The sequence below is a fragment of the Eretmochelys imbricata genome, chromosome 6 (genome assembly GCF_965152235.1).
Source record: "Eretmochelys imbricata isolate rEreImb1 chromosome 6, rEreImb1.hap1, whole genome shotgun sequence".
Lineage (NCBI taxonomy): Eukaryota > Metazoa > Chordata > Testudines > Cheloniidae > Eretmochelys > Eretmochelys imbricata.
The window spans coordinates 52,442,751-52,470,623 of record NC_135577.1 but is presented as its reverse complement, the minus strand read 5'-3'; the positions used below and the strand labels follow the sequence as shown (position 1 = coordinate 52,470,623).

The 27,873-nt window shown below is 43.8% G+C and overlaps 1 protein-coding gene across 3 annotated transcripts in view; it reads right to left on the bottom strand.

The window, feature by feature from the left end:
* The window catches only part of TRIM44 (tripartite motif containing 44), a 99,090-nt gene that overhangs the window by 5,739 nt on the left and 65,478 nt on the right, over nucleotides 1-27,873 (bottom strand). Inside the window, exons 5-6 of one of the 3 annotated variants that reach the window (XR_013346337.1) lie at nucleotides 13,324-13,454; nucleotides 11,338-12,167 (exon numbers count right to left, since the gene is read on the bottom strand). The exons of 1 other annotated variant lie outside the window; for it this stretch is intronic. The gene's annotated coding sequence lies outside the window, so the exon portion shown is untranslated. Of the gene's footprint in view, nucleotides 1-11,337; nucleotides 12,168-13,323; nucleotides 13,455-27,873 lie in introns of those variants that run through there. One more of the 3 variants, XR_013346336.1, reaches the window with a different exon arrangement.

Here is a 27,873-nt window from a genome sequence, read left to right as displayed (position 1 = left end):
TGGATTACCTATGCCAAAGAGAGAAGTCCTCTTGTTGGCACAGGTCATGTCTACACTGAAGTGCTACAGTAGCACAGCTTTCAGAGTAGCAGCCGGGTTAGTCTGTATTCGCAAAAAGAAAAGGAGGACTTGTGGCACCTTAGAGACTAACCAACTAGCACAGCTGTAATTTTTAATTGTAGACATGCCCTCAGGAAAAGGAAAATAGGAACTAGTAGAGGCATGGCAGGCAACAGCAGGGGACATATCTCCAGCTAATCAGGGAGGACAGCACTCGCTTACACCCTTCCCCTTCCATTACATGAGGACTGGCTGCAAAGGGAGGCAATGAGGAATCTTAAAACCAATTCCTAATCCATGCTGAAGAATTCATTTGTTTCTTTTGGTCCTTCTTTTTGTGCTAGTGAAAGGTGCTAGACAGACAGCCCTGAAGACTGAAGCTTTATTTATTCACAGAGCAGGTGGAAGCATAGGCAACAGCAGTGTAAACTTCCCCCCCACAATGGGCCCGGCCAGCACGCGTCAACCCTGAGCAGCAAGGAACGTTGCTAGGGAATGAGTAGAGTGAATGTCAGTGTCCATGGTCTACCTGGTCCTTGGTCTCTGCTGATATGGCCAGCAAAGATCGACTAGTGCCATATGTAGTAATGGCTTGTGATGTGGTTACTTGTCCGTTGGGACTTGGACTGAGACTGCAGAAAATCATTTCACACAGGTTCAGCAAAACAGCCATCGGATGATCACAACTTTCAGTCATTACCAACCCAGACAAGAAACTGAAATTCTTCAGGGCACACCCCAGAGCACAACACACTAATCAGGGGTTCTGCAAAAAACATTTCCCCAGGGAGACCAGTTCACCCATTCTGCCTCTGGGGTATCTTGCTGTCAAGTTGTCCTCAGCACACACAAAAGCTCATCTGATTGGCTCATGTGCCAAAGTCTTGAAAGAGCATTCTTCGTTGTGAGGGGACAAAAGAATGGAGTCCTATTGGCTCATCTTGATTTGCTGAAATCTGTGCTAATAATTAGATATTGACTGCAAGTGAACGTGTATCTGTAAAAGAAGAGAAGCCTGGAAGATAATGATAATACCTTTGCAATTCTGTTGGGCCTTTCATCAGAGGATCTCAACAGACATTAACAAAACCTCACAACAGCCCTATGAGAAAGGCAAGTATCACCATGCTCATTTCAGATAGGAGAAATGAAGCAATGTGAGATTAACAGATTTACCAAAGGTCACAGAACAGGTCAGGGGCAGAGTTTGGAATGGAATCCAGTAAGCTAGACTCCCAATCCCTTGTTCTGGCCATTAGTCCACACTCTCTCATTAAGCTAAAAATTAGCAATTGCTTAAAACCAAGAGACTTCTCAGACCACTCTAAGTGAGCATATGCTATACTGCACTAGCATTGTGTGTAAGCAATTGAAGGTCATGCAGGAATCTACACAGTGCATATAAAACCTGTACTGTGTAAGTGTGCGTACACAGCTGTGTGCAAATTGGTTTCTCCGTTTCCGTGCAACAGGTCATTGCCTCCAACAAAGTGCTCATTGTACCCTATCATGTTTATGAACTGTACACGTTTGTGTATATATATATATAGGATGGCAATTGCTTGTCCACACACCAGCAGTCTGTACTGCTGCAGAAGCAGGTGTATATAGTGCAGAATAAATCCCTGATTAGAAAACTCACTTTCAGAGTCATACTGTATTTTAAGCAAGCGTTACACGGGTGAGGCCCCTCCCTAATTCTGAGATGATGCTCTTGTTTAGGTTACATTTTTTTGTTTGTTTTAATACTGAGCTTAATATTGTTGGTCATATTTTTAAATGGTTGGCGTAGTTCTCCTGAGCAGCCTGGTCAGAAATGCAGGTGCTTTACTCATAAAAATACTGCATGTTTCACTGTGCAAACAAGCAGCACCAAGGTAACCAACTAAAGAGGGGTGCCAGGCTGTCTTCAGTAAATACTTGAGGCTTATCCTGAGAAGTTATGCTAAGCAGTAGCAGAATGGCTCTCTGAAACAGTGGGAATCTCAGGAAGTCATTTCCATTTTGTGAGGCACCCTGAAAGTGTCCCCAGTGTATTCATCTTCCACACAGACTATTTTGCAGCCTATCCATCATTTAAAGGAGATGGGGCGGCGGGATGGTGGGGGAGAACAATCTCCCAGTTTATGCAAGACATCAATAGAGTGATGGCCTCCAGAGAGGCACAGCTGCAGACAACTGCTGGGACAAATGGAGAGGTGGGGAAAAGAACAGTCTGCAACCAAAGGGTGGGACAGTTTCTGAAAAGAGTTGGATGGGCCGGGGAAGGGAAAAAAGGGGCAACCTCAGCAATTAATGGAGCTTTTCTTTCAAGGGTTTGCAGGCTGGAAGGAGGAGGGTCCTGGAGTACACGATGCCCTCAGTTAAAGGTGGTTGGGGAAAATCCCCGCACTTTCTTAGTGTCCTGTGAAGTCTGAACGGATGGCCCAACTCCCAAAAGGAGGTGATGGAAGACAGCTCATAACCAGTGATCTCATAAAACTGGCCCCATTAAAGTGTCATATTCAACCATGTGCCCCCCCCCAAAATCTACCTGACCTGTTCTATCTGCCTCTGATTAGACCTGGCTGACATTTAGTTAATCTCTTTAATTCCATCAGATCTGTCCCTCTCCTGGGGTGGGTGTTCTTGCAGCTGGAGAGAATACGAGTAACCTCTTCTCCCTAGCTGGCAGGGCGCTCAGTCCCCAGAGGAAGGGAATGCGCCTCATACTAAACCACAGTGATCCCTTCTAGCCAATTTGGAGACAAGCTTCAAACATGGATAATAGAAATGGGGGAGATCTACTTGCTGAAACTAATTCAACCCATTGCCTGTGGAGGATTGCTCTATATTTTTCTTTTCTACTTTTAGGAAGGAGCCAGATCATCCCTATTTTAGGATGGTGTTTGGCATGATATTAAGCTGGGAGGGGAAGTTAGTAAATAGAAGGGGGCAGTATGAACATTTGGAGAGCAGAGGACCTTTTCTTGGGGAGGTGGAAAACAAACCAACAGGCTGGCCAGCCCTATAGAAAAAACAAGTTATCCCACGAAGGTTCAGTCGGCCCAGGTTTCGGTTTGTGTTTTAAATAATCAGGAACACTTTCAGTGCAATCCTGCTGGAGGCAGCAAAAACACAGATGTTTCAGAAATAGACAGAGAATGTTTCATACAATGGATCCACACTCCAGGGCTCTCAAAAACATTTTACACCATTATACACAACCGGGAGAGCACTCGGAATGATAACACGTGCCAGTCATGAGTATATCACCGGGAAGAACATCTTAGGGGACAAGCCAAGAAAGATCAGGCTCCTCAGCTTGCAGAATGGTCTCCCCCTTTGCCAGAGAGTTTCACACTTGTTTGGCAAAATTAAAATTCCGGGATCAGCGAAGACAACATCATCAGGCACTTAATCTCTTCTGTACTCTTTGTTAATAGAATGGTCACTAAATGTCAGTGGAAAAAAAAAATTCCACATCACTAGTTTCTTCTCACTGGGAAGGCAAGTGTTGTATTAAGTCTCAGGCATTATATATTTTCGTTATGCAAATATATATAATATCTACACACATTTCCTGGAAGCAAATGGTCACCTAGAATGAAAGTAAAAAGCAGAAATGGGAATTTTCAGTGCTTTCCCCACCTATTTGTATTTATTAGTGTACACTTCTGGGCCCCAAACAGAGATCAGGGCCCCACTGTGCTAGAGAATGCCGCTGCCCTGAAGAGCTTACAATTTAAACAGACAAAGAGAAGAAGTGAGCGTGGGGAAGGGGAAACAGAGGGAAAGTAAATTGCCTGAGATCACTGGCAGATCTGGGAACAGAATCCAGGTCGTCTAACTCCCAATCCACTGCTCTAGCCACTGGAATACACTGCCTCTCCTAATTCTTTGCCTTTTTATTTCTAGATATTTTGAACTACAAATTCTCATAAGCGATCTCACAGGCCGGAGAGTTTTCCTCATTGTAGGGAAAGACTCTGAGTGGCTGGCAGTAAGGTGCCAGGTTTTGTTTTCTTAAAATTCATTTGCCCCTAACAGGCAGAGTTACACAGCCCAGACAGGAGATAGGATAAGTGTCTACTCAAACTCACTGGTTGTCTGGCCAAACCTGCATTTTATTTTATTTTTTCCCTTTCGATACAGAAAGATGCCAGCTCAATATAAAAGCACACATATACACAACACTGCAGCAAGAGACTAAGATAAAACAGAAAAATTACACTCCAGTCTCTTGGAGTATTAGTTATAACATCACTATTTATTATTAAGGTGCTGGTGGAGTAGGACACACACGTGTAACTATTCTCACCAGACTGTCTGCTCAAATAAGACCTTGAAGTGTCAGACGAGAAAAGTCTGTTCTTGGCTTATAAATAGATCTCATCTCTTTTCTCCCTGCTCTTCCCCTCCAGCCCTTTAAAGCATAGGACCAAACACAAACTCCTTTCACACTTTTGATTCATTCCTGAGAATGCAGATTAGAAGAAGCAGGAAGCAAGGGAGACCTTGGAATACTTTTCACTGCCTGAGGTTTTCCCTTGGAGATCAAGAGAGCAGACATGCAAGATCCTCTGACACAGATGGATGGCTGAGATCTATCTTTCTAAAAGCTGCAGTAACACAACCCTACATGAAGAAAAGGAGTACTTGTGGCACCTTAGAGACTAACCAATTTATTTGAGCATAAGCTTTCGTGAGCTACAGCTCACTTATAAAAAGCCTCACCAATTTGCATAGGTGACTACAGACCCAAACCCTTGGATCTGAGAACAATGAAAAAGCATTCAGTTTTCTTACAAGAAGACTTTTAATAGAAATAGAAGTAAATAGAAGTAAAGAAATCACCTCTGTAAAATCAGGATGGTAGATACCTTACAGGGTAATTAGATTCAAAACATAGAGAACCCCTCTGGGCAAAACCTTAAGTTACAAAAAAGATACACAGACAGAAATAGTTATTCTATTCAGCACAATTCTTTTCTCAGCCATTTAAAGAAATCATAATCTAACACGTACCTAGCTAGATTACTTACTAAAAGTTCTAAGACTCCATTCCTGGTCTATCCCCAGCAAAGCAGCATAAAGTGAGCTGTAGCTCACAAAAGCTTATGCTCAAATAAATTGGTTAGTCTCTAAGGTGCCACAAGTACTCCTTTTCTTTTTGCAAATACAGACTAACATGGCTGTTACTCTACAACCCTACATGACATGCAAGTGCCATTTCACCATCCCCCACAGTAAGACATCCTCCACAACAACAGCGCAGCACGTTGTTGGGCTGAGACCTCTCAGTGAATTCAGGGATCATGAAAAGTGCTGAGATCGACCACCTTCGGGAGTGAAGTCCTCGATTCACAGGGACAAACCATCCCAATGAGTCGAAAGAATAGTAAATATGGCAGGCGACCAGCTTGGCTTAACGGTGAAATCCTAGCGGATCTTAAACATAAAAAAGAAGCTTACAAGAAGTGGAAGGTTGGACATATGACCAGGGAAGAGTATAAAAATATTGCTCGGGCATGTAGGAATGAAATCAGGAGGGCCAAATCGCACCTGGAGCTGCAGCTAGCAAGAGATGTCAAGAGTAACAAGAAGGGTTTCTTCAGGTATGTTGGCAACAAGAAGAAAGCCAAGGAAAGTGTGGGCCCCTTACTGAATGAGGGAGGCAACCTAGTGACAGAGGATGTGGAAAAAGCTAATGTACTCAATGCTTTTTTTGCCTCTGTTTTCACTAACAAGGTCAGCTCCCAGACTGCTACGCTGGGCATCACAAAATGGGGAAGAGATGGCCAGCCCTCTGTGGAGATAGAGGTGGTTAGGGACTATTTAGAAAAGCTGGACGTGCACAAGTCCATGGGGCCGGACGAGTTGCATCCGAGAGTGCTGAAGGAATTGGCGGCTGTGATTGCAGAGCCATTGGCCATTATCTTTGAAAACTCGTGGCGAACCGGGGAAGTCCCGGATGACTGGAAAAAGGCTAATGTAGTGCCAATCTTTAAAAAAGGGAAGAAGGAGGATCCTGGGAACTACAGGCCAGTCAGCCTCACCTCAGTCCCTGGAAAAATCATGGAGCAGGTCCTCAAAGAATCAATCTTGAAGTACTTGCATGAGAGGAAAGTGATCAGGAACAGCCAGCATGGATTCACCAAGGGAAGGTCATGCCTGACTAATCTAATCGCCTTTTATCATGAGATTACTGGTTCTGTGGATGAAGGGAAAGCAGTGGATGTATTGTTTCTTGACTTTAGCAAAGCTTTTGACACGGTCTCCCACAGTATTCTTGTCAGCAAGTTAAGGAAGTATGGGCTGGATGAATGCACTATAGGGTGGGTAGAAAGCTGGCTAGATTGTCGGGCTCAACGGGTAGTGATCAATGGCTCCATGTCTAGTTGGCAGCCGGTGTCAAGTGGAGTGCCCCAGGGGTCGGTCCTGGGGCCGGTTTTGTTCAATATCTTCATAAATGATCTGGAGGATGGTGTGGATTGCACTCTCAGCAAATTTGCGGACGATACTAAACTGGGAGGAGTGGTAGATACGCTGGAGGGGAGGGATAGGATATAGAAGGACCTAGACAAATTGGAGGATTGGGCCAAAAGAAATCTGATGAGGTTCAATAAGGATAAGTGCAGGGTCCTGCACTTAGGACAGAAGAATCCAATGCACCGCTACAGACTAGGGACCGAATGGCTAGGCAGCAGTTCTGCGGAAAAGGACCTAGGGGTGACAGTGGACGAGAAGCTGGATATGAGTCAGCAGTGTGCCCTTGTTGCCAAGAAGGCCAATGGCATTTTGGGATGTATAAGTAGGGGCATAGCGAGCAGATCGAGGGACGTGATCGTCCCCCTCTATTCGACATTGGTGAGGCCTCATCTGGAGTACTGTGTCCAGTTTTGGGCCCCACACTACAAGAAGGATGTGGATAAATTGGAGAGAGTCCAGCGAAGGGCAACAAAAATGATTAGGGGTCTAGAACACATGACTTATGAGGAGAGGCTGAGGGAGCTGGGATTGTTTAGCCTGCAGAAGAGAAGAATGAGGGGGGATTTGATAGCTGCCTTCAACTACCTGAAAGGGGGTTCCAAAGAGGATGGCTCTAGACTGTTCTCAATGGTAGCAGATGACAGAACGAGGAGTAATGGCCTCAAGTTGCAGTGGGGGAGGTTTAGATTGGATATTAGGAAAAACTTTTTCACTAAGAGGGTGGTGAAACACTGGAATGCGTTGCCTAGGGAGGTGGTGGAATCTCCTTCCTTGGAAGTTTTTAAGGTCAGGCTTGACAAAGCCCTGGCTGGGATGATTTAACTGGGAATTGGTCCTGCTTCGAGCAGGGGGTTGGACTAGATGACCTTCAGGGGTCCCTTCCAACCCTGATATTCTATGATTCTATGATTCATTCACTGAACAGGTACAGCAGCAGTGCAAGCTACCCCCCAGCAGTGCCTGTGCTCTCCCACTAGCATGTCCTCGGTCTTATTTTAAGCGGGAACCCCTCTACGGCCCACAGGAGAAGTCAGTCTGCATTCTGTCTTTTGCCTCTCTGCTAAGACTGAGAGTGTGCGGGCTAGTTGTGATGCAGATGAGCTTCCTACTAAGAACAAAAGAAAGACCACTGACTCATTTCACATAGATCACCAGAAAGATGGTCAACGCTGATCCTACATCTCCCTTTGATAAAGGGGGATACAGGCTGCAAGATAAACTCCTTATTTTGACTAGCCACTGCTTTTTGCAACCAACCCTCTTGTTCCCCACCATGTTGGTCCCTTTAGTTGATAAAGTCCAATGCAGCTTGAATCCTGGAGAGATCTTCTCTTTCCCTTGCTTGGTCTATACTAGACTAATGTTATTTTAAATATCCCACTGCTGCAGTGGTGCGAGCTCTAGTGTAGACAAGGCCTTGAGAGTTGCCAACATTGTCTAGACCTGCTTGGAGCAAGACTGGACATTTAAAAGTAGCAGTAGCTGGTCTACACTAGTACTCTTACTGTTGACACCACCTATGTAGCTGCACCAGAGGGAAATTTTAGGTCTAAAAAGCCAGTGTAGACAGCATCTCTGCATGATAACACTATATTTGAGATCAGATGGGACCCCTGTGCTAACAGTTCATAAATCTGTACATCCAGGGAACAGGTATTCTCAGTAGGATCTAAACACTGGCTTGTGCTTCTGCTCCTGGTCCAAAGCAGCCAAAGTCTACTGACAATCTCCTCTCTTAGGATACTGGGAAAAATAAATGGTTTTTGTTTGTTTTATAATTAAGGAGATTTTATAAATTAATGAGGCAGAAAATGGTTTCTCAGTTCCAAGAGCATGTTACCTATCTGCAGACATCACTATGTTTTTAAAGGAAGCAAGTTATTGTTAACGATATTTCACAGCACCAAAACAGCTACATAAAAAGTAAATTATGCATGAACTCTAATGGATTTACGTGGGAGATTTCAGCGGGAGATTTCAGCCTCATGCATGTCTTGGAATTTTCTGATGGAATTTACAGGCCTCCTTCCAATGGATGCTGTGCTCAGAATGTACCCAAGTGGCGTTTTTAACATAACAAGGTGGAGCAATGAGAGCTCTGCTAATGCAGTAAATGACAAGAGATAATCAGTTACTAATGGATGGACCAGATCATTCTGCTTAGAGAAGAGGAAAAAGATTACTAGGCTTTGAAAAAAAAAAAATCAAGCTACTTAAAAGGAAAAACTAAAGCCACCCATATAGGAAACTATTTTTAGCCCTTCTGCGGTTTCTAATGCAACTTGGTGATAAAAGCTAGTAAACTGAATTTATACCTTTCAAAAGGAAAAAAGCTGTATATTTGGTTTTTTTAAGAGGCAGTTAAGCATGGTGATTTTTCTTTTTTAATAATCTAATAAACTAGTTCTAATTTTTGCAGCTTCATTAGTACATTTCTGGCATTGCTGGGTTACCTAGTACCTTTAATAGTTCTTAATAACCAAGACCTAAATCTTTAAGCTTGTGTTACCTAAAACTATTGTCCTACTCTTTCCAGTGCCAAAGGCTGAAGAGAAAGAGAAGAGAAAGTCTGCAAGACCTCTATGCCCTGGTCTACACTAGGAGTTGAGGTCAAATTTAGCAGCATTAAATCGATTTAACCCTGCACCCGTCCACACGACGAAGCCCTTTTTTTTTTTTTTTTTTTTTTTTTTGACTTAAAGGGCTCTTAAAATTGATTTCCTTACTCCACCCCCGAAAAGGGGATTAGCGCTGAAATCAGCCTTGCTGGGTTGAATTTGAGGTACTGTGGATGCAATTAGACGGTATTGGCCTCCGGGAGCTATCCCAGAGTGCTACATTGTGACCGATCTGGACAGCGCTCTCAACACAGATGCACTGGCCAGGTAGACAGGAAAAGGCCCACGAACTTTTCAATTTCAATTTCCGGTTTGGCCAGTGTGGCAAGCTGCAGGTGAGTGCAGAGCTCATCAGCAGAGGTGACCATGATGGAGTCCCAGAATTGCAAAAGAGCTCCAGCATGGATCAAACAGGAGGTACGGAATCTGATCGTTGTATGGGGAGAGGAATCCATGCTATCAGAACTCCGTTCCAGTTTTCGAAATGCCAAAACCTTTGTCAAAATCTCCCAGGGCATGAAGGACAGAGGCCATAACAGGGACCCGAAGCAGTGCCGTGTGAAACTTAAGGAGCTGAGGCAAGCCTACCAGAAAACCATAGAGGCAAATGGCTGCTCCGGGTCAGAGCCCCAAACATGCTGCTTCTATGATGAGCTGCATGCCATTTTAGGGGATTCAGCCACCACTACCCCAGCCGTGTTGATTGACTCCTTCAATGGAGATGGAGGCAACACAGAAGCAGGTTTTGGGGATGAGGAAGATGATGATGATGATGAGGTTGTAGATAGCTCACAGCAAGCAAGCGGAGAAACAGGTTTTCCCGACAGCCAGGAACTGTTTCTCACCCTGGACCTGGAGCCAGTACCCCCTGAACCCATCCAAGGCTGCCTCCCGGACCCACCAGGCAGAGAAGGGACCTCTGGTGAGTGTACCTTCTAAAATAGTATACATGGTTTAGAAGCAAGCATGTGAAAGGATTAATTTGCCCTGGCATTTGCGGCTCTCCTGGATGTATTCCTAAAGCCTTTGCAAAAGGTTTCTGGGGAGGGCAGCCTTATTCTGTCCACCATGGTAGGACACTTTACCACTCCAGTCCAGTAGCACGTACTCGGGAATCACTGTAGAACAAAGCACTGCAGTGTATGTTTGCTGGCATTCAAACAACATCCGTTCTTTATCTCTCTGTGTCATCCTCAGGAGAGTGATATCATTCATGGTCACCTGGTTGAAATAGGGTGCTTTTCTTAAGGGGACATTCAGAGGTATCCGTTCCTGCTGAGCTGTTTGCCTGTGGCTGAACAGAAATGGTCCCCGCTGTTAGCCATGGGGAGGGGGGAGGAGTGATGGGCTAGCCATGTGGTGGGGGGAGGCAAAATGCGACTTTGGAACGAAAACACATGTGCTATGTATGTAATGTTAACAGCAAGGTTTACCACGAAAGAGTGTACCCATTGTTCTATAAAATGTGTCTTTTTAAATATCACTGTCCCTTTTTTTTTTTTCCTCCACCAGCTGCATGTGTTTCAAGGATCACAGGATCTTCTCCTTCCCAGAGGCTAGTGAAGATTCGAAGGCAAAAAAACGCACTCATGATTAAATGTTCTCTGAGCTCATGCTGTCCTCCCACACAGATGAATGTGCGAACGCAGACAATGTCAGAGTGCAGGAAAGCACAAAATGACCGGGAGGAGAGGTGGCGGGCTGAAGAGGGGCTGAAGCTGAAAGGTGGAGGCAGCGTGATGAGAGGAGGCAGGATTCAATGCTGAGGCTGCTGGAGGATCAAACTAATATGCTCCAGCGTATGGTTGAGCTGCAGGAAAGGCAGCTGGAGCACAGACCGCTGCTACAGCCCCTGTGTAACCAACCGCCCTCCTCCCCAAGTTCCATAGCCTCCTCACCCAGACGTCCAAGAACGTGGTGGGGGGGCCTCTGGCCACCCAGCCACTCCACCCCAGAGGATTGCCCAAGCAACAGAAGGCTGGCATTCAATAAGTTTTAAAGTTTTAAACTTTTGAAGTGCTGTGTGGCCTTGTCCTTCCCTCCTCCACCACCCCTCCTGATGCTTCTCTCCTCCACCACCCCTCCCGGGCTACCTTGGCAGTTATCCCCCTATTTGTGTGATGAATTAATAAGGAATGCATGAATGTGAAGCAACAATGACTTTATTGCCTCTGCAAGCAGTGATCGAAGGGAGGAGGGGAGGGTGGTTAGCTTTCAGGGAAGTAGAGTGAGCCAAGGGGTGGTGATGTTGGCGAAATGTCCCTTGTGATCCACCAGTGCTTGCAGCACTATTGAAAAGTACCCCTTGCGGTTTATGTACTCGCTGGCTTGGTGCTCCGGTGTCAAGATAGGGATATGGGTTCCGTCTATGGCCCACCACAGTTAAAGAATCCCATTGCAGCAAAGCCATCCACTATGACCTGCACATTTCCCAGGGTCACTACCCTTGATATCAGCAGATCTTTGATTGCGTGGGCTACTTGCATCAGAGCAGCCCCCACAGTAGATTTGCCCACTCCAAATTGATTCCCGACTGACCGGTAGCTATCTGGTGTTGCAAGCTTCCACAGGGCTATTGCCACTCGCTTCTCAACTGTGAGGGCTGCTCTCATCTTGATATTCATGCACTTCAGGGCAGGGGAAAGCAAGTCACAAAGTTCCATGAAAGTGCCCTTACGCATGCGAAAGTTTCGCAGCCACTGGGAATCGTCCCAGACCTGCAACACTATGCGGTCTCACCAGTCTGTGCTTGTTTCCCGAGCCCAGAATCGGCGTTCCACCACATGAGCCTGCCCCATTAGCACCATGATGCCCACGTTGCCAGGGCCTGTGCTTTGAGAGAAGTCTGTGTCCATGTCCTCATCACTCTCGTCACCGCGCTGATGTCGCCTACTCGCCCGGTTTCACTTTGCCAGGTTCTGGTGCTGCATATACTGCTGGATAATGCGCGTGGTGTTTCATGTGCTCCTAATTGCCAAAGTGATCTGAGCGGGCTCCATGCTTGCCGTGGTATGGCATCTGCACAGAAAAAAGGCGCGGAACGATTGTCTGCCGTTGCTCTGATGGAGGGAGGGGCGACTGACAACATGGCTTACAGGGTTGGCTTACAGGGAATTAAAATCAACAAAGGGGGTGGCTTTACATCAAGAAGAAACAAAAACAACAACTGTCACACAGAATGGCCCCCTCAAGGATTGAACTCAAAACCTGGGTTTAGGAGGCTAATGCTCAACCCACTGAGCTATCCCTTCCTCTGGTATTTCAGGTAGGACTTCACGGAGGGGGGAGCAAATGAATACAAAACAAATCTGGTCTATTTCTTGTTTTGATCCACTCCATCTATCATTTACATCTTTGGCTGGCAGCAGATGGTGCAGAAGGACTGCAAGCCATCCACATGTCCTGGCTGCTCGGCAGAAGATGGTGCAATAGGACTGCTAGCCATCCTCATCTCCTGCCTGTGCGGCAGAAGATGGTGCAATAGGACTGCTAGCCATCCACATCTCCTGCCTGCTCACCATAAGATGGTATAATAGGACTGCCTGCAGGACTAAAGAGAATGACCTGGTCGAGTCACTTCTAATTTAGACCCTGCACCCATATCTGCCCAGGTGCTCCTGACCGACCTTACCGAGGCGGCCAGGAGCACCTCGGACATGATGAGGATGGTTTTCAGGCCTATTGTACCGTCTGCTGCCACAAGGCAATGGGTTGCTGCTGCTGTGTAGCAATGCAGTACCGCGTCTGCCAGCACCCAGGAGACATACGGTGACTGTTACCTGAGCGGGCTCCATGCTTGCCGTGGTATGGCGTCTGCACAGGTAACTCAGGAAAAAAGGCATGAAACAATTGTCTGCCGTTGCTTTCACAGCGGGAGGGAGGGAGGGCCTGATGACATGTACCCAGAACCATCCGCGACAATGCTTTTTGCCCCATCAGGCATTGGGATCTCAACCCAGAATTCCAATGGGCAGCGGAGACTGCGGGAACTGTGGGATAGCTACCCACAGTGCAACACTCCGGAAGTCGACGCTAGCCTCGGTACTGTGGAAGCACTCCGCCGAGTTAATGCACTTAGAGTATTTTGTGTGGGGACACACAATTGTTTTTATATAGTCAATTTCTGAAAAAACAACTTCTATAAATTCAACCTAATTTCGTAGTGTAGACATACCCTATGGACACTCATGCTTTCTTTCCTCTTTCTCCTCAGACACAATGATCCAAGCCTCAGAAATTAATTTTGCCTTCACTGGTATGATATTTCTTGTGTTGATGATGTCAGTCATCTATCTATTAAGAACACTGAAAGAAAATAATGCAGTAGACTGGTTATTAAGCAATCTTAGGCATGATAGCTCTGAGAACTAGATCGGGGACACGGTAAGAATGCTGTTCTATTATGTAGTATAGATAGGACTCAGCTTTTAAACCTTCTATTTGAACTCTGCAAACACCATGGTCATCTCAGTGTGGGGACAGTTAACATTCTGATAGCAATACAGAGCATTGCTGTTGTAATGGGGTCTCCTCACACTGCTAAAGGTGTAGTGCAGACATTGCTAGAGCAACAAAATGGTCTCGGATGAAATCCCAGCTTTACTGAAGTCAACAGGAGTTTTGCCATTTACTTCAGTAGAGCCAAGATTTCACCCCAACTGTTATGCCAAGGGAAACTATTTCTTGGGTTGAGGATGGGACAGCATAGAATAAAGCTGTGGCTGAACAAGTCTGCTAACCACTGTCCAGTTATTGCCATTCACTGCTCTGGGCTTGCAGAGAAAAAAAGAGCTTTTTAAAATTTCATCTGCTTTCCTCACTGTACTCCCAGATTTTCCTTTGTTTTTATCATTGAAAGAAACAGTATAGAGCTGGCTTTTCTGATTAGAGGGGTACTAGAATCCTTTTCCTGCCAATAGGCATCAAGTACAGTTTTCAAAAGCATCCAAATACCAATGTAACAAATGGCTCCTTCCCCCTCTCCTACTTGTATATTTCAACATATTCCCTTAGGGATCTGGGAATCTTCACATCACAGCGTAGATTACAGATCTTAAGGAAAATAATGTGTCATCCACACCAAGTACACTCTTTCAATACTTACATAACTCTCTTACAAGAAATGTTGGCATTTCACAACCAGGGAAAGCATGCATTCATCACTCAGGACTATGTACTTGTCAGGCTACAACGCAGTGGCATTTTTAGCTACCAATGTGTGAAGAAAAGCATCTGCAAAGTTTAATTGTAAAATGTGCATTTTCCCTGCCTCTCAAGCGTCAAACTCAAAACTGTCAAATGGATTTGTAAGGAAGCTTTCCCCAAACCAAACTGACTTCTAAACTGAGCTGAAGCATGACAAGCTTTACCTCAAACTGAAGATGGGGAGGAGTGTCCAAGAGACAGAAAATAGGGATCAAGGATGGAAAGGCCACCACCACCTAAACTTCATTGTTGTTATCTAGGAGAACCAAACATTTAAGCTAGATTAATGTTCACAGTTCCACTAGCTGCACCCTCTCTCCACATATATCTCCAGCACCGATGCCTGCCTCTCAGGACAGTGTATCATTTCACTGTACTGTAGATGTCAAACTAGTTTGAATTCAACCTTGCTCCCTAACAAAATTGACCTGCAAGAGCCAGCTGACAGGCAGTCATTTCATTGCCTCATGAAAGATGGCCCTATTCTGTGCCATTCATGTCCAATTTCTCACAAAAAGTAAAATGTGCTGCTCTAAATTCTGTGTTCAACATTTTGAAATGCTGTATCAGGGCGAACAAAGCCTGGAGGAAGAAAGAATGATTATCGGAAAGAATGCTGATATCTCTATACATGTCCAGCAATTTAAGGGAAGGATACAAGACTTAGCCAATTAGCCATTGGAATTTATGTGGTTTTTGGGAACCTGGTGATTCCCAGCATATAAATGCAACTGAACTGTGTTTCTGAACCTTGCTTCAACACATAGATTTCCACAGTGGTAGAGGTTAGAGTGTAAGACCTTAGCCTCACAGTGTTAGCCAGAGCCAGGTCAAACACCATTCTTCCCAGAAAGGGGCAAAAGTTGAAGGAATAATTCATAATGGATAATCACAAAGTCCTCATTTTCTGCTCTTAAAACTAAAGGGGTTTTTCTTGAATTTGTTGTTGAATCCTGTTTGCCAAATAATTTGCGAAAATATTATCCATTCCTCAGGAAAGTTCCCATGCCATATAATAAGAAGAGAGGAGTAGACAGGATGACTCCCATCTCCCAATTAACACAGGGGATCGTGAGCCTTTGACTCACCCTCAGTTATCTCCTTCCCCCATAAAATCCAAACTCTGGATAGCTGTGAAACCTCATGATGTGAGCCACGTCAAAAAGACAATATACCACAGAAAGAGGGGTGAGGGAGTGAAGACAAGATTAGCAATTATTACACAAAGCTAGGTGAACTCCTCAAAGATTGCCATCCATCCTAAGCTAGAGAAGCACCTGACTGTCCCTGCACAAATGTCTCCTCAGGACCTCTAACAGATCCACTTATTCAGAAGGGCTGAGATCTTCCACTTGTCAGACGTTCTTTTGTTCATGGCTTATCAAAAGATACTTCCAATATGAAGGTTGTAAGAAATCCAATACAGTTACCATCTCAGGTTAGAATATACTTGCACATTCATTTCACTGGGGAAATAGGGCAAATGCCCTGCTTACTCTAAACCTCACCCCACCTCAGGATCCCAGAGTGCAGTATAAAAAGTGGATCAAATTGCTCTCTCAGATACACCAATAAAATGAGCTCCTGACCTATACTGGTATAACTGAGTACAATTAGGGACTGCTTCATCCAGTTCTGATCTGCAGTCACCTCTGGAAAGAAATATAGCAGCTATTAAACTAGAGACAAAGGTAGATTCCCCCTCTTATCTTTAGGCCTTCTAACCTGTGGTTCCCAACCTTTTCACACTACTGAACCACTTTCAGGAGGTTGATTTGTCTTGCAGACCCCAGCTTTTACCTCACTTAAAAACCACTTGCTTACAAAATCTGACATAATGCAAAAGTGGCACAGCACATTATTACTGAAAAATCACAGAAGAAGTAAAGCTGAACATACGACAGTCTGACCTGCACTAATTACTCAGTTCTCTCCACCTCGCCAAGTATGCACTCAGTGGCTATTTTCCAACTACTGCACATGCTCACATAAACCCAAGGAGTGCCTCAAAGGTATGTAGCATATTTTGGCTATGTCTTGCTCATTAAATCATTAAGTGTGTGTGAGACTGCATGTATGCCCATGACATCGGGGCTAGGATAAAGAACAACCTCCAGCCCTCTTCCTAATCTCCCAGTAAGTAAAAGAGAATTCACACTGGCACTGCAGCCCCAAGACCCCCATTTCAAGGCATATCTGCAGCACAGGCGGACCTTTGCTGGAATCGGCTCCCCCTACAGAAAGCCCTGGTCCAGGGGGTGTTCTCTGGCAGGCCCATGCTTTGGCAATTTTGCACCCTGCAAGGGGCCATAGGAGTCATTGCTACAGTGCCACGAGTTAGGACAGCTCTCACAGCTGCACTACTCCGCGCTGTACCAGCCCCTTCACCCTAGAATAGAAGAGGTGCTAGCTGCTTCTTCTCTGCCCTTACACAGGGAGGAATCAGGCTCATTATCTTGCACTTCTACAAAAGCAAAGGGTTCTTTTTGCAGGTCACAATGAGAGGCAAACCACAAGGTCACTTCTGGCAACAAGCAAGGGTGACAAATTGAACTCACACTAGGGAATCTCTTTCTAGTTTCAGGCAGCCATTAAAACACACTTAAGAAAATCATGAAGGTAGGCTGGGGGAAGGATCTAGACACAAATGAAAGACAGTCCTCCACTCTCCCTTTTAATAAAAGAGAGCCTTCTTCCTTCACTCTTCACTAATGAGAGCAATGCTACTCTCAAGAGAGAAAAAAAGACAGGTCATTGAGCCATCTGGAAGGATTTCAGAACTTGAGTACTTTACATCTGGGACCATAAATAAAAATGGATTTTCCATTTCTGGATCATGCAATCAAACTACATGAACAGCTACCGTTGCATGCAAAAACGGAACAATGAATCGGATTTAATAGCCAACTATTTACTTCACATTTTTAATAATGATTGGTCAAGACTGAATTGTGGGTGCAAACATTAGGAGTTAGGTGACTAAATACCAGTGTGTGCCTGCAAGTCATGGAGGAAAAACGACTTTCTACCCCATCAGTGAACTGAAAATGCAATAAAAATAGGGCCACAATCAATTGCGGGCACACAACTGACCCAGAGTAGCTCAGGCCCACTTCCTGTAACTCAAGTGTCAATACATGGAATTTCTAGTGCAGTTGTCAGCATGGCATACTATAGCAGAGAGCCATTTAGCACAGCTAGTAGGATTCAGCTATACCACTCGAGAGAAAAATACCCACTCCAGAGACAGAGACAGCAACAGTCAAGTTTCTCACCTGGTTGCTTAGAAACATGAGCCTGCTGTTATACTGGCTAAACCCTAATGTTTACTCAAGCAAAAAATTCCTATTGACTTCAATGGGATTTTTTCCCCAACTACGTACTAAGTAAGGACTTCAGGAATTGCTCTTCAGTTATTCTGCACTTAGATCTTAGCTCTAATTCCCCAAAGCCTTTTGTAATTAATACTGTTCTGTTATCTAAGGCCACGTCTACAGTACAGAGCTTACAGCGGCAGAGAGCTGCTCTGCTGTAAGATCTCAGATGTAGCCGCTCTATGCTGATGGGAGAGCGCTCTCTCATCGACGTAATTAAGCCACCCCCAACGATCGGCGGGAGCTATGTTGGCGGCTACATCAGCGTTTCTGTCGGCGTAGCTTATGTTGCTCAAGGGGTGTTTCTTTCACACCCCGGAGAGATGTAAGTTATACCGAAAAAAGTGCTAGTGTAGACCTAGCCTAAGGCTGCAATTTTTAAAACCGCCTGGGGACTCGAACATTCATTTCCCACTATTTCCATAGGAATTAGGTATCCAAATCCCTTAGACCTAAACATCTTTTCCCACATCCTCTTAACCACAAAATAGCTAGCCTTTCTTAATATACCTAGCTACTGAATGAGGCTCTGGATCACTGGTACTTTTAATTGGAGAAGTGGGGATCCTCCATAGATTGCTTCCTTCCCACCTCTGTTCCAAAGCAGAGACACTGTAAAGATTCAAAACCTTACTTCTGCACAAGTGGGAACAAACTTTTGCTCTTGAAACCCGAAAACAGACCCAGCCCTAGTCTTGTGTAACAAGCACATTAACTGGCCAGAGAAGATGTCCATTAAGACAATGTGCCAGTTAATAGAATATTTTAAATTAAAAAGGCAAGGGAGGTTAGGTGGTGGAGATGGAAAATACAGCTTGAAATTAAAAGGGACTAACAGATATAAAAATAAAAATATGAGGACTTTAAGATTACGCAAAGCTCAGATCACATCTCTAGCCACATCTCTGCGTGTTTTAGAGTGGGGGAACACTTCTTTAAAAGTCACGTGACATCTTTAATAGGCTATTCACATCTTTATCATTTGTTTCTAGTCTTGGAGGTTGTCTCTTTCGAGTGATTTCACAGAGCTGCCAGATCTCACTCCAACTTGCTGACGCATCTATCAAACCTAGGCCTGTCTCTGGGAATGAAGCAGTATGCCCCCAGTTCTCTAGCAGTCAGATCTCTTTATGCTGGCTCAGCTGATTTGAACAAAGCCAGAGCGGCAAGGGAAGCAGAGAAATTACACAGTAGGTAGAACAGTACTGTGCTCTGAATGCAGGGTTTTGGTTCTTGTTTTCTGCACTCCCATAAAAAGCATTACTGATTATGGTTGGCCATACCTCATATCATATACTGCTTCAATCGATCATTGGACAGCCCCTGGATCAAACAGCTTTGACTCTATGAAGATTTGGACAACAGGGTGGCATGTAAACAGTTCCTGACAGAATTACCATTACTGTATATTTAGTAACACTGCCTATCTCAGGCATTTCTAATCACTGTAGTGTAGCAGTTCTCCAGCATTCACACAGTGCAGACTACATCTTACTAGAGAAATTAAGTCAGGAACACATCCCCTGCATTTTATGAACTCCTGGGCTGCTTCTCATTGACAACTATAATTGCTGAAGATTCTACAGCGATTTCTTATATTAAAACACTCTAGGGAAACATTTAATGTATATTTAACCTCTTTTAATGCAGTTTAGCACCTGGAAACAAGGAGGGGCCAGAACCATGTAACCAGCCAGCTTTCTGCAGGCCTGCAAAGCACAGGTGAAGAACATCTTCCATTGCATCTAGGCATCACTGGTAATGCCAATAATAACCACTGCAGGCTCATGTGCACATGTTCCCTTTTACTATTAGGACTGAGTGAAACTCAGAGGTTTCCATTCGTGACAACCTTCTTTCCCATTCCAAAAAGAAAAGGAGTACTTGTGGCACCTTAGAGACTAAGGTGCCACAAGTACTCCTTTTCTTTTTTGCGAATACAGACTAACACGGCTGTTACTCTGTTTCCCATTCCAATTTACTTTGGGTTTGCATCCCCCTGAGTGTTGCTTTGAGTTGAATCTTCAGATAGTTCCAAAAATTCAGGGCAAAACTCCTTATATGTTGTCTGGTTTGGGGCTGAAATCAACTTCTTTAATAAAATCAACAAGTTTCACACTGCCACTATAAATTGGCACAGATTCTCCTGAAACTCAGCCTACACTGGTTTGACGGGCTGCTGATCACCTGTGAACCCACCACTGAACCAGGTCTGAATTTCAGAACAGGCAGGAAATCAAAAGCCTCATGCCACAACATGAATGGAGTTGGAGGTGTGTGGCACTTTGCAGAATCAGGCCCCTGATTTCAAATCAGTGGGGTATGAGGACCTAGCACCTTGCAGGATCATGTCCGAGAATCCTACCACTTTACAGAACAGATATTGGTTGGGGGTTTTGAGTTTCATGTGGAAAAAAGACTAACCCTTTCTCCTCATTTCTAATAAACTACAGATAAATGTGCCTGGAAATCATGGTCCTCACACTTAGCTACAGCTGGAGCTGTGTGGAAGTCAGCAGAGATTAATTTGGTCAGAAGCATTAAAGCAACACACACATACTTCTGATGAAGTGGGCCTAGCTACTGAATGCTTCCACTCATTGCTACAGCCATGAAACAGCAGGTGTTAGTTGTTAAAAGTCTCCAGCTGAAAAACAACCAAGAACAATGGCTCTAAGAGGAGCCCTTTCCCTTCATTTAAGATTTAACCAATGCTCTGCCTACTGTTCACAATTCAGAGTTCTCTCTCGTATGTTCACACAAACACACAAGTCAGATTTTTCCCTTGTGTATAAGAGGGTCCAAAGATTACACTACATTAAAGTGAGTAGAACTCATGGGACATGGGCCTTTATTAGATGAAATGCTCTGGATTATGCATTGCAAGACGTGAGAGTGTTCCAAGGATAGCTGAGAGGACCCAATTCAGTATTTTCTACTCTTGGGTTTTGGGCCCAACCCTCTGCTCTACAGCCTTCTGGCCCTCTATCTCCCAAGCATCTCCAAAAATTGAACCAACTGCTTCTAGATTTAAATGTTCTGTTCTATCTCCTGATTTAATGCTTAGGACACTAGTTAGAGCCCAACAGTGGGATCAGGTGAAGTACCAGACATTTTGTTTGTGCTTGTATCCCATATATATATTTAACTTATGACGTTGGGGACAATAACTTCTTAACGGATGCAACCCCAAGAAATACATCGCTCCAGAATGCAATACAAGCGTATCGTGCCTGGAAGTCATGCCCAATTGGTGGGGATGTGGGGAAGCTGTATCTAGGATTCCTGTTTTCAGGTCTGCATATGGAGCTATACAATGAGAGACTAGAGGAGAGAGAGAAGGGCTAGATGGACTGAGCACAGGGCTGAGGGCCAGGAGCTTCCAAATTCTAATCCCAGCTATTACTGACTCAGTCTATCACTCAGTCTCTCTGTGCTTCGGTTTCTCTACCTTTAAAATGGGGAGAATATCAAACTCTCAGTTGGAGGTATAGGTAATCCAGAGGTCCAATCCTGTGCAGAACATTTCCTGGCTGGTTTCTAGTGCTTTCGACTCCTGCTGAAATCACTGGGACTTCCCAGCTGATGCTTAACACTCAGAAGATTGGTCTTAAAAGGGTCAAGAAATATTTAGTGCTTCTACACATGCACCCAGCCCTACAAGCTTTTGTTCTTTAATGGGACTCATCCAGTGCAGCTCAGCTCCCACATTAAGAATGTTACAAAGAGCCCAAATGCCTCATCTCAGCATTCTGTGTCCTTTGTTCTTGGGCCTACATGAGTGCTTAGCTTCGCTGGTCCCCTGTTCTGCTCTCCTCTGTTTCCCTTCCTCCACACACTACATTTCATACCAGCATTTATAGGTCTATACTTTTTGAACTCCAAACATCTGCCACCAAATTATTTCTCTCTCTTGGTTCATTGAGCAGAGATTCTGCATCACTGAACTAGAGAGTTTATCCACTGACAACAGGCTTGTCATCTCAGTGCCAGCCTCTCTCAGCTAAAGTCTGCACATGTGAGAGGAAAGACACACAGCATTCAGCAAAGGAGCCAGGAATGCTTCTTATGATAAATTAAGAGGATTTCCCTCCTCTTCACCTGAACTGAAAAACTTAAGACAGATATTTGATATAGTACATGGCCCATTAAACTGAGCCAACTGCTAAATCACAGCGGAACACCTATAGCACGAACACTGATGTACAAGTTGCATATGCAACAAATTGGATAGGGTATACGCTGTCACAAGGAATAATCAATCAATCAATGTAGAATGTCTGGTCACTCGTTTTGAGCCAGGTGGAAGCTTTCTGACTAAGCGGTATACAAACCTGACATCCAAACACACTTAACCCTTGCTCTCTTGGTAGAGTAATGGACATGCAGGTAATGCTTTTAAGTGTCCATTTACCAACATAAATTACAGCTAAACAATCCAAAGTGCCGGTGACATCCACATAAATGCAAAATAAATTAATTACGATGAGCGCTATTACAATGAACAGCAAATGCATTCAAAATGGCAGGACATTTAAAAAGCAATGTGTTGCTGGATTTCATATCAATAAAAGTGATAGAGGACATGGGTGTAACACATAAATTAAAGGGAGACTTGCATAATGGCGAACTGCCATTTCAAAGGCTCTAAGGAGATACAAGTGCACATGCTCTTAACACTTTCCTGTAAAAGGATTGCTGCTGTTCCCTAATATTGGTCTTTTTCCATCTCTATCTGAGCTGATTTGGTCTTCTAGAGAGCCTCTTCTCTGGCCACTGCAGGTTATCGACTACAGTACATTTACTAGTACATAGTATATTTACTACAGTACATTTACTAGTGCTTTAGCCCAGCGCTTCTCAACCAGTGGTACACGTACCCCTGGGGATAATCAGAGCTCTTCCAAGAGATACATGAACTCATCTAGATGTTTGCCTAGTTTTACAACAGGCTACAGAAAAAGCACTAGCAAAGTCAGGACAAACTAAAATTTCATTCAGTCAATGACTTGTTTATACTGCTCTACATACTATACACTGAAATGGAAGTATAATATTTATATTCCAATTGATTTACTTTATATTTATATGGTTACAAATAAGAAAGTAAGCTTTTTTTTTTCAGTAATAGTGTGCTGTGACTTTTGTAAAAAAAGTAGTTTTTAAGTGAGGTGAAACTTGGGGGTACACAAGACAAATCAGACTCCTGAAAGGGGTATAATAGACTGGAAAGGTCGAGTGCCACTGCTTTAGCCAACTTAGTTTCAGCTTCCTGAAGAGGACCTTTTACCACTTCCCTTAGGGAACTACTCCACAGTCTGTCAAAACTGCTGGGTAGAAAAAAAAAAAAAAAAAAATCCTGATATTCAGCCTAAATTTACCTTCTTAATTTGTTCAAAAACCAGGACAAAAATTGGGTCTTCTACAAACCATTTACATCTCAATTCCAGTGTTGCACTAGATTAGTAAACAGAGAGTCAAGATATTTATCGGAGGTAGGCGAGCGGCACCAGAGTGAGGCCTTGGCTGAAATGTAGCTCAGAGAGCATGCAAACCTAACCCTAAACTTCCCTCGATGGGCATCTCTTCAGTTGAGCACTGATGTACATCAGCAAGGCACAGAGGGTGTGAAACTTGCACTACTGCACCTTTGATTTTCACCAGCACTAAAGTTACTTTAAAATCAAAATAAAAACCTGAAAGTGAGCAATTGCTATGGCTTACACCCACCCCCCACCCCCGGCAGAAATGTGAGAGATGTATGGCTTTGAGAATCTGTGTGTTTATTTCACACACCATTTGGGTGTCCCAGAGGCAGACCCCACTATCTTAGGCTATTCACCAAGAAATGGCAAAATGAAAAGCCCAAAACATTCAGTTTGTGTCTGCAATGAAGAAAGAAATGAGCACTGTCCAGAATCACCATCTTTGGTTCTGTGTCAGCTGCCTGCCCCCCAGCTCCCTCCCATGCTGTGGGCAGAAACAAGTTTGTCAGCCATCCAGCCCACAGAGTGGAATGCAGACAAATATTTTAATCACAATTTCTTCAGCAACATGCAATTTTGTCCAAATCATTCTGCCAGAAAATGTTTTGTTCAAGTTTATGCACTTCCCTCCCTCCCTTGAATCAAAGATACAAGAAAACACAAAGACACCCCCACTCCTACACAACAAATGGCTATGCACTCCCAGTCTAAGCAGGGAAATACAGCCCACTGACAGAACATTCAACCACCGAAGTAAATGGATGCAATGCCACTGGAATCAGTGGGGTTTCAGTGCTTACAAACTCTAGCATTGATTTTAGTTCATTGATTTTTTACCACAAGGAACATGCAGTCACCCTTTCTGTGAATCTCCTCAAGTTTGCAAGAGAGCAAGATCCACAATAAGGTTTAGGAGGCTTGCTGGACCTCATTTGTGTGGCTTTAGGTAGAAAACTTCTGGTTTTAACACTGACAAAAATCTCACTAGTGTTATCTACTTACATTTTAAGATCTGGCTCTGCATAGAAAAAGAGCTAGAAAGACTTTTTTGTTTTTTAAATGAAAGCTTAGCTTATAACACTGGCAATTTTATTTGAAAATTTAACTAAATAATTTGGTCCTAGGCACTAGGGGAAATTTTCAAGAGCTTCTAAGGACTTGTCTACACCAACATTTAGTTATGGCAAGCTGGGGGTGTGAATCTACCTTGCATTAGGCTGCCAGGGACTAACTTTCCATGTGGACCATACTGACACAGACCAACAGTTAACACGCTTTGATCTAGTCTGCTTTGAAATGGAACTACGTCAACATAAACTAACAAACTGTTAATGTGCACCAACAGGGTCCACAGGGATGGCTAGTCCACGGGAGGCTACTGAGAGGTAGAGTCATATCCCAGTTTGCTACAAACTAAATATTTATGTATAGGGTGACCAGATGTCCTGATTTTATAGGGACAGTCCTGATATTTGGGACTTTTTTTTAATATGGGCTCCTATTACCCCCTACCCAGCCTGATTTTTCACACTTTCTATCTGGTCACCCTATTTATATATAAAAGCTCTAAGTGATTAAGGCCCAACTTTTTAATGGTATTTAGGCACTGCTCCACTCAGAGTTGCAACACCCAGCTAACTTAAGTTCCTCAGAGCTGAAGTCACTTTTGAAAATGAACTTAGGCTCTTAAGTCACTTAGGTGTGCCTGAAATTTTTACTTTCAATCTCAGTGAAGAGCCATTGCGTAAGATCCCTCTCTTTCCAAAGGTTTGCTATTGCTGCAGAGAACTAACGCGTATAAGAAGACATATTGAACAGCTCGTCTTTCAGGGTCACAAGCATGTTCTGCCCGATTCACTTCAAAACATTTTTGTAGAAAAATTTCACTACTGATTTTGAAACCAATACATCTGTGGATTTTAGAGAGGGAACCAAAAATCTTACCGTGGAAACTCAGTTGTAACCTTCAGAGGGACCACTGTTGCTTAATATTGCCAACAATTGCTATTGTAGAATTTATCCAAACCAAGGTGTTGACGTTTTTTGGAAGCCAGCAGGCAAGCAAGGATCTCACACTTTTAATACCTCCTCATGCCCAGCTCCCTGCTAGTATCCCAATGGATTAGGAGAATCTGAAACTAATTGACCTTCAGCTCAGCCTGGACACAGAGGGGTAACCTCAGTCTCACTAAGAAATGCCATAGGATTCCAACTCAGCCTATATTGCAGAATTCTAGCTTTGGAACTCTCAACGTCCGTGCATCAGCTTTTGGAGGCCGAGACAGAATTCTAAGAAGCTGCTGCATCTTTGAGAGATACATTTCTCTTTTCCTTCAAAAGCATTCTCTTTCCTAGCACCATCCTCATTACTCAGGGAAAATGGAGTGAATTAACAGCAGCCAACAGAATAGGAGCACAAAGTGCCTGGGCTGTACCACAGGCAAACTGGAGGGCTGGATATAGCAGTAAAGCCTTTTATGCTTTTGGGCCAAGTAGGCATCCTATAGCAAGCATCCTTCAGTCCTGAGAGATCATGAGTACACGCCCCTGAGAGGTAAAGAATTTACTCAATTGGTTTTATGGCTGCCGCAGCTGCGCCTGAAGAGACCCACTTGAGAGAGATAATCTCTGCTGCATTCCTGAGCAGGTTGGGCCAAACTGCTAAAGAAAATATATTCAAAAGCAAAGACCGACACACCAAAATAAATCAGGGCTGGGAGTTTTGCTATGGACTTCAGTTGGATGCAAAGTTAGGTTGGCAAAGAGTGCTTTAAAAAATCCCACCCTCAAAATGAAGGTCCCTCTTACGGTCTTATGGCACATTCATCACCATTATAAACAAGTACCTATTTACCCTACATTTCCCCTTATGGTCCATCTAATTTTAAAGAGAAAGCAAAGAAATGAAACATTCTTGGCCAAGCTACAGCCATCCAAATGGCTGCCTCATTTCATACCCTTACGATGCCATTTGTCACGACAGTGATCCCCTTATTTCGTCACATATGAATAGACAGTAAAACCCCATTATTACTTTTGTTTAGCAATAACCACAAGTGACCGGCAACATACAAGACTCAAAAAGACAGACAGCCACCTCCTAAAAAGGACCAAAATGGAGAGGGCAAGAGACAGTGTGAAAGCCGAAAGAGGGCGTACCTTTAAGGAGGAGACGGGAGCTGAGGTGCTCGGGCCCAATCAATCCATGGCCTAACTACAGGCAGGGGGAAATTAGTGCCAGCTCTGTTGGTGGACTTCTGTAAAGTATTCACCTTTCCCTTAGGAATTAGGCCCAGTCCACCAAGCTACCTCAGATGCTACCACACAGCTATCATCTGGTAACAACTTTTTATCACTATCAGTCTAGTTGGATCTGATCAGGCTGGATTGGAACAGCTGACTGAGAAGAACAGCTGCTTAATTAAGTCTTCAGATCAAGACTGGGAGGCTTTCTGGAGGAGGTGCTTTAATCAAACCAGTTACTGGGCTCAGTACAGGAGTAACTGAAATGCTATAGCCTGTATTACACAGGAGGGCAGACTAGATGATCCAGTGGTCCCTTCTGACCTTTAATCTATGTATTGCCCATTGTCAAACCCATGCATTTCCCCCAATTAATTTTTTTCTTACTGCAATCCCACATGGCCACTACACACTTTTTACTTTAAGGCAATTTTGCCCTACACACACAAGCAGAGTTAGCTGGTAATAATATTGAAATCATATGTTACAGCATATAAAGTGCTCCACCATTTATTGAAAAGCTGGAGTAATGTTTACATCATTCAAACTAAAGAGAATTGTTCAATTTTTTTTGGTTACTTACTAAAGTGGAACTTTATCTCTGCAAACACAGAGTCCCACTTGGCTTATCTATTTGGAAAATGCTATTGTGTTTTTACCTACTGTTTGGCACTGAAGAGAAAGTAGAGATTTTTTAAAAAGTTATACATATAAATAATGGAGTGAGAGAGCAGAAACTGAGCAGTTATGAAATCTGAGATTTGGGCTATGAGTACTGAAAAATGACCCTGGCTACACATGCCCTTTTGAATTCAGCTAGGATTTCCTAGCCATCAGTCTTCCATTCTCAGTTGTGTTAGCAAAGAAATGACTCATGGACACATCATCATTGGAATTTCCAACCCTGAATCCTGGCAAAAAGAAAAAAAAAATGAGCATAATGCATTTGGGGACAAAAATGGATTCTCTATAATCTTCCCTTCACAATGGTTTAAATTTCCTGTTTCTAGCTCTGCAGAGACATGATATTACATATAAAATATCACAGCTTTTCAAGTTTGTTCAGGACAGAAGAACTCTCATACCCAGAGCTGAATCTTACTGACCTTGGGCCTTGAATAAGGGGATGTTTGGGGGAAAAGAGGATCTCTCAGGCAAACAACCTCAATATTGATGCAATATTGATGTTAAGAGATACCTACAACTCTGTTTGTATCCATGATGCCTGAAGAATATAACACAAGCCTATGGTTTTGGTTATTTATTTTATTATTTAAAGAAATTCCAAGAGGTTTCTGCTTTCTGTCACCAGGGCCAAGCCAAATATCAGGCAAGATAACACCTCTGGCCACAAAACCATGTTTGTTATACTCAAGTGTGTTAACACAAGCTCTAAAAATGCAGCTTTCATAACTT